Source organism: Myotis myotis, unplaced genomic scaffold, assembly GCF_014108235.1.
Source record: "Myotis myotis isolate mMyoMyo1 unplaced genomic scaffold, mMyoMyo1.p scaffold_m19_p_1, whole genome shotgun sequence".
Classification (NCBI taxonomy): Eukaryota; Metazoa; Chordata; class Mammalia; order Chiroptera; family Vespertilionidae; genus Myotis; species Myotis myotis.
In genome coordinates, this window is record NW_023416313.1 from 195,787,039 (window position 1) to 195,802,153 (window position 15,115).

General features: G+C 45.4%; 1 protein-coding gene across 3 annotated transcripts in view; it reads left to right on the forward strand.

Annotated features, from left to right (window-relative positions):
• The first annotated feature begins 244 nt into the window (after window positions 1-244).
• ZBTB1 (zinc finger and BTB domain containing 1) overlaps window positions 245-15,115 on the forward strand; it is a 31,358-nt gene continuing 16,487 nt past the window's right edge. For all 3 annotated transcript variants that reach the window (XM_036309755.1, XM_036309747.1, XM_036309736.1), the window contains exon 1: window positions 245-380. The gene's annotated coding sequence lies outside the window, so the exon portion shown is untranslated. The remainder of the gene's footprint in view (window positions 381-15,115) is intronic.

The following is a 15,115-nucleotide window of genomic DNA, read 5'->3' on the forward strand; positions in this document are numbered from 1 at the left end:
GTCTCAGCGCCCGACGCAGAAACTTGTTGCAACAAACAGGCGACAGCGGGTGCCCCTAGCAGCCAGCGGCGGAGTGGGTGGGCGGGCGAGAGGGAGGGGAAGGCTGGCGGACGCCGCGGCGAGCTGGTGGGCAGACCCGGAGTCGCCGCGTAAGCGGGGCCGGCTCAGTGCGGTGCGGCAGGCGCGGCTGTGCGGCAGCGGAAGTCCTTTGTTGCAGCACAGTCCCCGGCGGAGCCAGAACCTCGCCGCGCAGCCCAGCCCGAGCGCCGCGCTTCGCCGCCACTGCAGCTCGCGGCCCTTTCGCCTCCGCCCGCCTTTCGCGTGGCTTCTTGGCCTTAAACTCCCGAAAACCCCCGCACCCCCGGGTCCCGCGGCGGCCGGTGAGTATTTGCCAGCTGTGGGACAATTTGCGCAACTTTGGCCCGCGCCTCCGGGCGGCGGGCCGCTGGGCCTTGGCGAAGTGCGGGGTCGGACGGCGCCGACCCTCGCGGGGAGCCGGAGCGTGGCGGACGCGCCGTGAGGACCCGGCGACGGGCGGCTGCTGGGCGGCCTCCCGCTCCCGCTCCCGCCGTCCGCCGGCGCGCCGGGTCCGGGACGTGAGGCCTCCCGGGGTCGGAGCAGGAGCCCCCTTGGAGACGAGTTCCCGCATCAGTCGCCTCCTTTTCCCTTTCTTTCTCTGCCTTTATTTTTTGGAGGAGGGGGGGAAGGGAGGGGAGGTGTAGACGGAAGGCGGGCGGACGCGGCTGATTGACGTGCCCGGAGCCCGCTTCTCTCCTCGCCGCGGCGGCTCCCCGACGGGTGGGAGGGGAAGCGTCCGGGCGCCGAGGCCGCAGACTTGGGCGCGCTCCGAGGAGGAGGCGGAAAGCCGCGCAAATTCTTGCCACGCTCTTTCCCACCCCCTCTTGCCGGCACACAAGCTTTTTGTTCGGTAGAAAGTGTCGGGTCTCGGGTTTGGGGATTTTCAGCGGAAAGGGTCTCTTTCCTGGGAGAAGTGCTTTCGCTCTAGGGTGGGCGCTTTCTAGAAGTTGTGTCCGTGTCCGCCGAGGGCGCGGGGTGGGGAGCGGAGTCGTCGCCGCTGAGGCGTGTAGGCTGGATCTGAGCTCAGCCGCCTCCCACTCTCCCGTTCTATCTAACCACGCATCTGTCTGCATGTGATCGGGGAGGTTGACATGACATTTCCCGGGTGAGGAGCGTCGGGAGCTGTCGGTGAAAGCCCCTGATGTTTGCTGGAGGCGGTAGGAGATCGGTGTGTGTGTAATAATATCCCTCCACCCGCGCGGTCGGTACCTGCACGGTCTCCCCTGGTCCACGTGTATTCCCACCTGCAGCGTGCATCACGGCAGGACAACTGTTCCAGGAACAGATTTCCCTTTGACACACACCCAAGGGTGGGTCCAGGCTTTTTGGGGAGACCTAGAATCAGTTTCTTGCGCTGAAAGTTCAGGCCATTCTGGAGCAGATTCGGAGAAGGATGCAGTTCTTATAATTTCAAAGCAATCACTGCCTTCTCATTTGAAACAGTGCATTTAGAGTCTGTGAAACTCTGTCATTGCAGCTGGATGGGTATGATGGGAAGAATTGGGATACAGAGTGATGGAGCTTGACTGAGGACTGGCCAGCAGAACCTCAAAACTTTCCTCCACATCACTTGCTGGATACCTGATAAAGTCTCAATAATAACTGAATGGCTTTGGGAGCCAGATGGGAGCGTCATCATCTTAAATAAAGTTAAAGCATAGTGGCAAAGAAATGCTCCTCCAAAGATTGATAAGGATAGTTCGCAGTAGAGCCTTCAGATAACATCTTTTTTTTTTTTTTAAATATATTTTATTGAGTTTTTACAGAGAGGAAGGGAGAGAGATAGAGAGTTAGAAACATCGATGAGAAACATCGACCAGCTGCCTCCTGCACACTCCCCACCGGGGATGCGCCCGCAACCCAGGTACATGCCCTTGACCGGAATCGAACCTGGGACCTTTCAGTCCGCAGGCTGACGCTCTATCCACTGAGCCAAACCGGTTTCGGCCAGATAACATCTTATATTTATTTTAAAAGCACATTTGTCTGTTATGACCAAATTTTCATCTCATAGAATAACGGGTTGAGCAGTCCTCCTGAAGCCTTTCAATTCTTCCCACTCCTATGTAGTGGCCTACCTTGGGGTGGGGGCTGGGGCATCATTGTCCGGGAAAACAGAAACAATGTTAAACCAGGACCTTCCCAGGGCATGAACACAGCCTCAGCCACTTGCTCTGGACCTTGTGTTTTGATTTTGCGTTAACACCACTATACTTTTGTACTTAGCACCATTTCCCATTCTAATGGGTAGGAGAACAGAAGTGCCTGCCTTCAGGCCTCTCCTCCAGCCAGGAAAAGTGCTAAGCCTTTGCTATTAACCTTCTGGCTCAAAATGGGGAGGAAACCATTTGGGATAAAATGCAGAAAGTGTTCCATAGATTTTTATTTTTGAGCTACAATCTGTTGTCTTCCCCAAAAATCGAGGTATAGTTGAAAAACATTTGCTTGAGAGGTCACTCTGATCTCTATAGGATGTTTTCTCCTGATATTTTCTTCTTGTGCTAATATCCCTTACCATAAAATATTAATATTATTTATTCTAATACTCTTAAAAATTTTTAAATCCACACTCCACATGCTTTTATTGATTTTAGAGAGAGAGTAGAGAGAGAGACATCCGATGTGAGAGTGTACGGATGACACTGCAACCAACTGAGCCCCTCCAGCCAGGTTTATTCTAATATTCTTATATGAACCAAATTAAAAGTGATTCGTGTCCCTTTTTTTTCTCTCAAAATGGAAGTGCTTTGCCTGGCTGGTGTGGCTCAGTGGTTGAGGCTGGATCTATGAATGGGGAGGTCACGGTTCGATACCCTGGTCAGGGCACATGCCCGGGTTGTGGGCTTGATGTAGGAAGCGGCCAAACAACTCTCTTATCATTGATGTTTACATCTCTCTCTCCCTCTCTGAATGCAGTAAAAAAAAATTTTTAATTAAAAAAATGGAAATACTTTATTATAAAATCCATGCTCTTTGTGAGAATTCAACCTACATTGAAGTACATAAAATATAAAAATCATTCTGACTCCCACCTCCCAGACATAATCACTGTTAATAGTCAATTCCTTGTTTAAAATGAGAGGAAACAAGATTCGATCATAACTGTGCTGCTGTATATGCCTCATCCTGCCTAGGGATGGCCTGTCAGATGATTCATGGGCTCATGTTCTCTGTTCACTACTCACATTGGTGAGAATTGACCAGGTAGAGGAAAAGGAAATGTTTTGCATTGGGCTGATTTGAAATTCTGTAATTAAGTAACAAGCATGCGAGTTTAAATATAACAGGGCTTCTATTTTAGGTCTGTCCTTATGAAGTGCTTACTGTACCATGGTGGGCTAGTGTTAGTTCTCACACTTTAATAGTAATGTTGATGTCCAGCTGCTCACGGATTGATTTATGCCAGCCAAACTCATTAAAACAAAACCAAACCCTCACATTGTAGGGCATTTCATAATTTATAAGTTGGGAAGGAGTGGGTATACTTGCCATGAAGACTACTGCCAAGATCTCCTGTGCTGCTGTGGGATGAGGGGTTCCTCTATTCAGAGGTAGCATGCCAAACATGAAGGAAAGGAAATTAGAGGAAAGAAGGGGATTAATGACGGTGGTTTCAGATGTGGCATGGAAGGAGATGGTACATATATAAGATAGATTGCTAACTATATATTGTGGCTTGCATGGTAACTACAAGTGATCTTAGTGCAAGTACAGAGTCACATGTTACTTAGCCTGGTATGTTTAAGAAGGAGCAGCTGTGACGAAGATGATGTTCTGAAAACAAAATAGTGCATACACATTGAGTCACAACATCGTTATTTGAGTGTGTTGGAGACATGCATGTTTTTTTTTACACTACTATGAGTTTAAAATAATTTTCAGAAACAAAATTGGGAAATTAAAGAATTAAATCACCAACCAGGTTTTCTATTCATTGTCCAAGATGTATGTAATCCTTTTTAGAGAAAACTGAAGCGCTCCATCCCCACTTTAATTCTTTAGTGTTACAGGAGGGCTTGGAGTCAGCAGATGGAAGAGGAGGTAGGGAAGAGGCAGGGCATTCTACTTGCCATACGGGGCACTTTGAGAATGGGGTGACTGCAAGGCTTAGAATGTTCATTCCAAAGGGACACTGGAGTTCACTGTCATTGCCAGAGTGTTGTCTAGTTTATAAAAACTGAGACTTAGGGCTCAGATTTAAAAAAGAGTTTGAGCCACATCTTATAATATGAGCATTTGATATCAGCCACTGAACCTGTTTCCTATTTACAAAATGAAGTTAATAAAAATACCCACCTCAGGGTTTGTGTGAGAATCAGTTGTATAATGCATGGGAAATTGCTTTGTAAGTTTTTGGCCACTGTAAAAAGGTAGGTTTATAGTTGTTAGTATGGGAGAATAATACAATAATCAATATATATAAAAGTCGAACGACGGAACGACCAGTTGCTATGATGCACACTATGGTGGCCAACCAGCCAGATCGGGGCCCCAATCAGCCCCCCGCAACCTCCCATTGCCCCCCCCCCCGCAACCTCCCATTGCCCCCCCCCCCCGCAACCTCCCATTGCCCGCCCTCCCCCCCCCCCCCCCCCCGCTGGCCCAACCCCAATGGACCCCATCAGGGCGGGCCGGCCGGACCCTGTGCACCGGGCCACTAGTAAATAATAATATAAGTAAACTCTGTTTCACAAACTCACAACTGTAAACCTATTTTTGCCTGACCCTTTACATAAAAGTTGCCATGATTGAAATAGTGCAAAAAAAAAAAAAAAAGATAAGCAAAATTTATCTACTTTAACATTTATTTATTCAAAAACTGATCAAATATCAACCAAATATCAGGCTCAGGGAGGGATACAGTGATGACTAAAACAGTGCCCTGATCTCAAGGAGCTTGCAGCAAAGCAGGGGAGCCACATAATTATAATCCCCTGTTATCAGTGTGGTGATGGATATAGCATCCCAGTTTGAATGATAGATGATTTGTCTCCCTATAGTTGTGGGTACAGGCTGTTTTAGAAGCACAGAAGAGAGGTGTCTGACAATGAGCTGGACATAGAAAAAGCTCTAAGCAAAGGGAATAGCATGTATGAAAGCATGATACTGTGTTAGGTGCTGTAAGGATGAGGGGGATCTTAAAAAGATTTAAGGATTAAAAAATGAGTTAAGCTTCTTAGAATGAACACACTTTTTATGATACTCTATTGGTTTCATTTCATTGACTTTTTAAAATATGTATTTTTATTGATTTTTAGAGAGGAACTGAGAGAGAAATCGAACTGGTAACCTTTTGGTGCATGGGACTATGCTCAACTAACTGAGCCACCTCAGTCAGGCTTATTGACTTTCAGGTACATAAAAGTGTGAAAGTTTTTAGGATTTTGGTTAGAGTTAGACATTTAAAATATGAGCTAGCTCAGCTGGCATGGCTCAGTGGTTGAGCCTCAACCTATGAACCAGGAGGACACGGTTTGATTCCCGGTCAGGGCACACACTCGGATTTCGGGCATGCAGAAGGCAGCTTATCAATGATTCTATCTCATCACTGATGTTTCCATCTCTCTCTCCCTCTCCCTTCTTCTCTGAAATCAATAAAAATATACTTAAAATATCAGCTATGAAATTAGAACCAACACAATTTAAAAATATGTGTGGATCTGCTGAAAAGGAAACAGGGTAGGCCTTCCCATCATCAGAGAGCTGCCTCACCAGTTACTCATTCAGCAGCCTTTACTGAATACATGTTATGTTGCAGAGAAATAAGCCAAAGTCTTTGCCTTTAAGTTGCTCATAATCTAGAGGGGACACCAATACAGGGAATTTTGGTAGCTGATTCTTATTTACCATTTAATCCAGGGGCCCTCAAACTTTTTAAACAGGAAGCCAGTTCACTGTCCCTCAGACTGTTGGAGGGCCGGAATATAGTTTAAAAAAAAACTATGAACAAATTCCTATGCACACTGCACATATCTTATTTTGAAGTAAAAAATGTTTTCGGCAGGCCGCATGTGGCCCGCGGGCCGCAGTTTGAGGACCCTTGATTTAATCTGTGACAGGCACTGTCTTATGATAAGTCTAAATGGTAGAAAAGATTCCCATTCCCATTCTCAAATAAGAATTGTGGCTCAGTGGCTGAGCATCGACCCATGAACTAAGAAGTCCCTGGTTCTATTCCTAGTCAGGCCACATGTTCGGGTTGTGGGTTTGATCCCCAATGGGGAGCGTGCAGAAGGCAGCTGATCAGTGATACTCTGTCATTATTGATGTTTCTGTCTGTCTCTCTGAACTCAATAAAAACATTAAAAAAAAAAAAAAAGAATTGAGGAACACGTTGGTTAAATAACCTGCGAGGGCCATACTAACAAGTGGCAGAACCAGAATTTGAACCCAGTCTGGCTAGTCTGTGCTTTAACATCCACTTCATGTTGCTGTTCTGATGATTAAAAAATAAAGTGTAATAAGTGCAAAATGAGATAATACACAGTAATATCAAAACCTAAAATAGTGGGAGAAGGAGTTGTTACAGAAGGCTTTCTGGAGGAGGTGGTAAACTGATTATTAAATGATACATGGGAGGCAGAAGAACCAATCAGTATGACTAAAAATGGAGGTAAAAAAAAATACATGAAGAAATGGGGGGTGCTGGGTAGACAAGCAGTTTTATGCTGTTTGAACATGAAGTTTGAAGCAGGAAATAGCCAAACAAGACTAGATGGGTGGATGGGGAGGGCGTTGTGTGCCTAGCTAAGGAGCTTGTACTTCAGCCTGAGGACATGTGAAGGGAACTCTTGAGGTGTTTAAGCAGAAGAATGGTATGGTCTTATTTTCTTCATGAGTTGTCTGAGGGTGAGGGGTCAGTAAAGGAGCCCGTTGTAATAACTCGGGAGTGATGATAGAGGCCTGTGGAGTTCAGGTAAGGTAGTGATGGAATAAAGGGGCAGAATAGATAAATATTTAGTGAGAAAAATGGGCAAGACTTCCCTAGTAATTATGAGTGAGCAGTCCCAGGTGACTTCCAAGTAGTCTGCATGATTAGTGCATAATGTTGCCAGCTAAGATAGAGAATACAGGTGGAGGAGCAGTCACAGGCACAGAGTGAATACTTGGAATAGAAAATCCACAGAACGAACTCTAAGAATATGAATGCCACGTGCAAAAAGGGACTTTCTGGTCAAGCTGTGTTTTTTTTTGCTGAGAAGCTTACTATTCACACAATGCCCTCTGGTGGTCAGAAGATGCCATGTTGCCTCTTTAGGATGAACCGATCAAAATAGAGACTATTTGGATTAAATACTTTTCCTACTCCACCCTTGGGGGAGAGAGGAATATTCCAGAAGCCACTCTGTTCCCTTTGATTTCTGTGTGGATTAATTTCCTAGAGCTGTAATGCAGCTGAACTACAGAAACACCTCACTTACAAGTGTATCAGGAGCCCTGGGCTGAAAGCAAAAGAGTAAGGCAATTTGTTGCTTATCTACAATTAAAAATAGGTGAAACAAAATGCAGGAATTAAAACCTTATATTACTCATAGCGCACTTCCCTAGGTCCTCATAGAAAATTATTTACATAGATTGTTTCGATGAGTTTTTGTCTTAATTTTATGACCCATAACAGATTGAAATGGTGGGCAACAAGAGTTCACACCTTTTAGAAGAGACAGCTGTTGGCTTGACAAGCAAGGAGACAGAAAAACACTGACCAGCAAACCACAGTCTCCAAAAGCAGCAGTCTCAGGTCACTTTGTAGGTGCAAACAACCCTTGGAAATTTGAATAGCTCTATATTTCAGTAAAACGGTTGATGCAGAGGAGAAAGCAGGCAGCCAGTTATGCTGTACTTGGGGGGCTGCAGTTGGAATAGTAAGAAGAGCCCTACACTGGGATTAAGGAGACCAAGGTCCTAGCCTGCCAGCCACTAAAACTAGATGTGACTTTGAACATATTACTTAACCTCTTAGGACCTCTGTTTTCTTTTTATTGATTTCAGAGAGGAAGGGAGAGGGGAGAGACAGATAGAAACATCAATGATGAGGGAGAATTATTGATCAGCTGCTTCCTGCATGCCCCCTACTGGGGATCGAGCCCACAACCCGGGCATGTGCCCTTGGCCAGAATCAAACCCGGGAAACCCGGGACCCTTCAGTCCACAGGCCAACGCTCTATCTACTGAGCCAAACCAGCTAGGGCTCAGTTTGTTTTCTCATCTATAAAGCAGTAGGTTGAACTTTTTGTCTCTTTATAAAATTCTATGAACTGTATTTACAATGATGACAATAATATTTAAGAAAAATTGTATTGGGTTGAAAAGACAACAGAATTTTGTCTTCTCTAATTTATTCAAGTCCTATGAGGAGTATGATTATCTGTATTTTATAGATGAGAAAAGTAAGCTTGGAAGGAAAAGGCGTTTAGTGGTAGAACTGGTATTCAGATCTATTGGTGTCTGCTTCCTGGGCTCTTAGTTAATACTTTCATTTAACAAGCATGCATTCAATGCCAGCCATGTGGGAAGAGTGTGCAGAGAACACAAAGGCCTGCAAGCCTCACTCTTGTCCTTGAGAGTTCAGTTAGGCACTGCTGTACAGTACTTATATTATCACTAATGATATACGTGATACATTAGCACTGTTACAGCCAACATACAGCTAGCTACATAGAGGTTTTAAAGCTTTTAGGGTGTGAGCCCTGGCCAGTGTGGCTCAGTTGGTTAAACATCTGTCGCAGCGCAGGTTTGATTACTGGTCAAGGCACGTGTTGGTATTTCAGGCTTGATCCCCAGTAGGAAGCATGCAGAAGGCAGCCCCACTGATGTTTCTGTCCCTTTCCCTCTGTCTCTAAATCAGTAAAAATATTTAAAAAAATTTTTTTTAAGATTTTAGGGTGTGAGCATAGAACTCAGCCACCATTTATAGCATTGTTTCTATGGCAATATGCTTCAAGCTTCAAATAACTAGCTTAAAAATAAAGTTTTAGAACATAACTCAATTATAATTTCAGAACTTCCTGTACTAATTATCGAGAGTACAGTCTAATAACCAGCCAGAATGTGTTCTAAAAAGTGAACAAAATTTTCTAAACTTGATCATGTCTGTCATTTAAGAGTCTTGAAGTGAAACCTTTTATCTTTGGAAGCCTGTACAAACTGGTTCTTCCTAGAAATTTCTAGGGAAAAACCTAAAAAGTTTGGTTAAGTTTAAAAATTGGACTGTATGCCCTGGAAAATAGTATTCTATGAAAGAATTTTACTGAGGTGACCTTATTTTTTTTAATATGATTTTTTTTATTGATTTGAGAGAGAAGGGAGAGAGAGAGAATGAGTAAAATATTGGTTGCCTCCTGTAAGTACCCCAACCGGGACTGAACTCGAAACCTGGGCATGTGCCCTGATGGGGAATTGAAATGGCAACCTTTTGGTGCACTGGTTGACACTCAACCAACTGAGCCACAGTGGCCAGGGCTGACCTTATTTTTATAGGTGGCAAAATTGTCAAGACCATAATCTCAGGTCGAAGAGTCATACTGCTTGTGTTCTAATCTCACCAAGTCTTCTGTAGCCTTAGGAAGGTTATATAATATTGTGTGCCTCTGTTTTATCTGAAAAATAGGTCTTGAAACATTACCTACTTTGTAGGGTTTGTTAGGATTAAATGATAAAATTATATACATATTTACATGCATACATACATGTCTATAATACATATGAAAATGCACACAGACATTTGCTTAGACTAGAGCCTGGCCCATTGATAGTAAGGCAATAAAACAAATTATGCCTTCCCTCCCATTACATTTCCAAGCTTTTGTTTATGCTGCTGTGTACTTTTCCCCAGTTATTCACAGACTAGAGGCCCGGTGCACAAAAATTTATGCACTTGGGGGGAGGGGGCGTCCCTCAGCCCGACCTGTGCCCTCTCGAAGTCTGGGACCCCTCGGGAGATAACGACCTGCTGGCTTAGGCCTGCTCCCGGGTGGCAGAGGGCAGGCCCAATCCCTAGGTGCAGCCCCTGGTCGGGCTCAGAGCAGGGCCGATTGGGAAGTTGGGGCACCTTCCCCTGTCATGCACAGAGCAGGGCAGATTGGGAGGTTGCGATGCCACCCTCAGTCACGCTCAGGGTAGGGCCGATTGGGGGGTTGGGGCACTGCCCCGTCACACTCAAGGCAGGGTTGATGGGAGGTTGCGGTGCCACCCCCTGTCATGCACAGAGCAGGGCCCATCAGGGGGGTTGGGGCTCCGTACCCTGTCATGCACAGAGCAGGGCCAATCAGGGGGTTGGGGCTCCGTACCCTGTCATGCACAGAGCAGGGCCAATCAGGGGGTTGGGGCGCTGCCCCCTGTCATGCACAGAGCAGGGCCCATCAGGGGGGTTGGGACTCTGTACCCTGTCACGCACAGAGCAGGGTCAATCAGGGGGTTGGGGAGCTCCCCCCTGTCATGCACGGAGCAGGGCCATTCAGGGGGTTGAGGAGCTCCCCCTGTCACAGAGTAGGGCCGATAGGGGAGTTGGGGCACCGCCCCCTGTCACACTCACGCCAGGGCGGATCAGGGGGTTGGGGCGCCGCCCTCTATCACCCACAGAGCAGGGCCAATCAGGGGGTTGGGGCGCCACCACTGTCACACTCAGGGCAGGGCCAATGGGGAGGTTATGGCTCTACCCCATCACACACAGAACAGGGCCCGTGGGGGGGGGGGTTGGGGTGCCGCCCTCTATCACCCACAGAGCAGGGCCGATCAGGTGGTTGGGGTGCCGCCACTCTCACACTCAGGGCAGGGCCAATGGGGAGATTATGGCTCTACCCCATCACACACAGAGCAGGGCCCATGGGGGGGTGGGGGGATTGGGGCGCCGCACCCTGTCACACACAGAGCAGGGCTGATCAGGGGGTTGAGGCACCGCACCCTGTCACACACAGAGCCGCAGGGCGATCAGGGGGTTGGGGAGTTCCCCCGTATCAGGCACAGAGCAGGGCTGATCAGGGGGTTGGGGCGCCTTCCTGTCACGAACAGAGCAGGGCGGATAGGGAGGTTGTGGCCCTGCCCCCTGTCACACACAGAGCCGCAGGGCGATCAGGGGGTTTGGGCGCTGCCCCCTGTCACGCTGATCCCGGTTCCGGGAGGTCTCTCGGCTCCACTGGTCCCGGTGCTGGGAGGCCTCTCGCCTGCGCTGATCCCAGTGCTGGGAGGCATATTACCCTTTTACTATATAGAATAGAGGCCTGGTGCATGGATGGGGCTGGCTGGTTTGCCTTGAAGGGTGTCCTGGATCAGGGTGGGGGTCCCCACTGGGGTGCCTGGCTAGCCTGGGTGAGGGGATGATGCCTGTTTGCAGCTGGTCACACACCCTTCAGGGTAGGGGTCCCCACTGGGGTGACTGGCCAGTCTGGGTGAGGGGATGATGGCTGTTTGCAGCTGGTCACACACCCTTCAGGGTCGGGGTCCCCACTGGGGTGCCTGGCCAGTGTGGGTGAGGGGCTGAGGGCTGTTTTCAGGCTGACTGAAGCTCCCAACTGCTCCTTTTTTTCTTTTTCTTTTTTATTCTGGGCCAGCTTTAGCTCTGGCTCCAGCTCTGAGGCCTCTGTTGCTGAAAGAAGGTATCTGGTTTGTTTTGGTTCTATAATCGAAACAATGTATAACTCCAGCTCTGAGATCCCAGGCTCGCTGAAAGCAGGTTTCTGGGGTTTTGTTTAGCTTCTATATTTGTTACAATGTTTCTTAAACTGCAAGCTCAGAGGCCGGCAAGGCAGGTGGGGAATGTTGGAGTCCTCCGTCACTGAAGCAAGCAAGCCTCATGTTAGTTTCAAGCTGCCTGGCTGCCGTCCGCCATCTTGGCTGGCAGTTAATTTGCATATCTCGCTGATTAGCCAATGGGAAGGGTAGCGGTCATATGCCAATTACCATGTTTCTCTTTTATTAGATAGGATACCTATACAGATTACCGAAATGCCTTTCTTTCCCTTTGCTTTCTCTTTTTTTCTACTCCTTCATTAAGGCTTTACTTAAATCCGACATCCTTCCTAATACCTACTGTTATAGTACAATTTGTGCTTTTTTCTTCCTAAACTCTTCCTGAACTTTATTCAATATAGTTTAGTACTTAATTATTCTCAGATTGTTTCTTGGTTTAAAATTTAATCCCTTATCTTAATTAGCTCTATTGTATACCATCCTTCTTTACCCTCTACCTCAATGCTCTGTGCAATATTAGGAATATTGTAGGTATTCAATACATTCTGATACTCTGATTTATAAACATGAGAGAATCCTTTCATTACATTTCAGGCTTCTTAAAAAGCTAGCCTGTAACTCTCATATTAAATCCATGTACATACATTCAACGAGATAAGACATAGAAATAGGTACAAGGAAATACATATTTAAAGGTCCTTTGAGATCCAGAGGTAATTAGTAGTTCAGAGACCAGCATGCTGAATTAAGTCTGATGCTGGGCTCTGCTGTAGACTCACTGAGGCTATGCAAATCGTCCTCAGGGGCATCCTTGGTAATGTAAGTCTGATACAAATTAGAGAGTGATTATTTGCCTTACAGACAGGATCAATTCCAAAATTCCTTTAAAGTTACTTTACCCACTTTATATGCTTATTTATAGACCCCTAAATTATCATTTGACTAAGGTTAGGGCAAAAGAACATCCAGCAAAACTTTTTCCAATTTAAGATATTTAACTGTGAAGGAAAAGTATTTCTGAAACCTTGTTTTGTCAGTGAGAAATTTACTGAAATAGCTTGCAAGCTTCAAAACTTCATATGTCAAATTTGCTGAAGGTGTTAACATCATAGATATTTTTACGCTTAAAAATGTCGAATTTCGTGCCAAAAAAAAAGAGCGTTTGCGGGAAGTTTTAATTCATTACTTTATTTTGAAGAAAAGTGCTGCTGAAAGTAATCGTATACTTCGGGAAGCTTATGGTGAACATGCTCCATCTCAAGATACTTGTGAACGCTGGTTTAAACGCTTTAAAAGTGATGGTTTCGATGTGAAAGATAAAGAACATCCAGGTCAACCGAAAAAGTTTGAAGACCAACCATTATAAGCATTATTGGTTGAAGATGTGTGTTAAACTCAAAAACAACTTGCAGAAAGATTAAACATTGCTCAGCAAACAATTTCCGATCATTTACAAGCAGTGGGAAAGGTTTTAAAGGAAGGAAAATGGGTGCCACATCAACTGAATGAAAGACAAATGGAAAACCGAAAAGTCATCAGTAAAATGTTGCTTCAGTGGCATGAAAGAAAGTCTTTTTTGCATCAAATTGTGCCTGGCGATGACAAGTGGATTTATTTTAAGAATCCCAAATGCACAAAATCATGGGTTGATCCAGGTCAACCATCAACATCGACTGCAAGGCCAAATCGCTTCAGAAAGAAGACAATGCTCTGCGTTTGGTGGGATCAGAAAGGTGTGGTGTATTAAGAGCTTCTAAAACCTGGTGAAACCGTTAATACTGATCGCTACCGACAACAAATAACCAATTTGAACCATGCTTTGATTTTAAAACAACCAGGATGTGCCAGAAGACACAGCAAAGTGATTTTGCTTCATGATGACGCACCATCACACACTTCAAAACCAGTTAAAGACACGTTAAAAGATCTTGCCTTGGAAGTATTAACCCACCCGCCATATTCACCAGCCTTGCTCCTTCAGATTACCACTTGTTCCGATCAATGGTACACACACTTTCTGAGCAGCACTTCAAAATGTACAAAGAAGTAGAAAATTGGGTCTCTGAATGGTTTGCCTCAAAATAAGAAAAGTTCTATTGGGACAGTATCCACAAATTACCTGAAAGATGGGGAAAATGTATAGCTAGCGATGGACATTATTTGAATAAAGCACTTTTGATGTTTCTCTTGAAATTATCATGTTTTCTTTGATTACAAAATCCGAATTATTAACCAGTACACCTGGTAAAAAGTATAATTTAGGAAACATGTCTACTGGATAAAACTAGATGTAAATATATGGATAAAATCATAGTACAGCCCAGCTGGTGTGGTTTAGTGATTGAGGGATGACCCATGATCCAAGAGGTCACCAGTTTAATTCCCAGTCAGGGCACATATCCTGGCTCAATTCCCAGTAGGGGGCGTGCAGGAAGCAGCCAATTGATGATGTTTCTGTCTCATTGATGTTTCTATCTCTCTATCCCTCTCCCTTCCACTCTCTCTAAAAATAACGTATTTTTTAAAAATCATATTACAGATACAGTTCAGATGGGGTAGTCACGGGTGCAAGAGCACCTGGGCAATAAGCCCTGTATTAAGGATTCATGCAACGTCCTTGTGTTCTTTGCGAAGCGCACACTGCATAGTACCAAGGACTATGTAGTAACTACTGTACAGTGGTGGTTAGTACTCATCTGGGTGGTCAGGAATCCTAATACCTACCTTACCAGTTAACTATACCCTTTCATACATTATATAACAGCCATAGATCTTTGCCCTTATATGAAATAAGATTTTGGACTAGATTAGATCTCGCTAAGCTATAAAAGTCTCTGAATATTTGAATTGCCTAATGTGCTTGGTGTGGTGGTTTTTTAATTTAAAGTGAGCTGGTAAACTTTTTCAGACTAAATTTTTATTTTATTTATTTATTTTTATTTTTAAAAAATATATTTTATTGATTTTTTACAGATAGGGAGAGGGATAGAGAGTTAGAAACATCCATGAGAGAGAAACATGGATCAGCTGCCTCCTGCACACCCCCTACTGGGGATGTGCCCGAAACCAAGGTACATGCCCTTGACCGGAATTGAACCTGGGACTCTTCAGTCCACAGGCTGATGCTCGCCACTGAGCCATACTGGTCAGGGCCAGACTAAATTTTTAAAAATTCAGTATACAATTTTTGCATCACCTAACTCCTCGTCCTTCCTGGAGAACTGCATGCACACTTTGTGTCCTAGCCTTTAAATCTCATTTGAAGTTTCTGTTCTCAGCCCTAAGCCCCTGGCTTCTGGCTGTAATACATTTGTTCTACCAGCAATGCAGCTAGTAACAAACAAAAGCCACC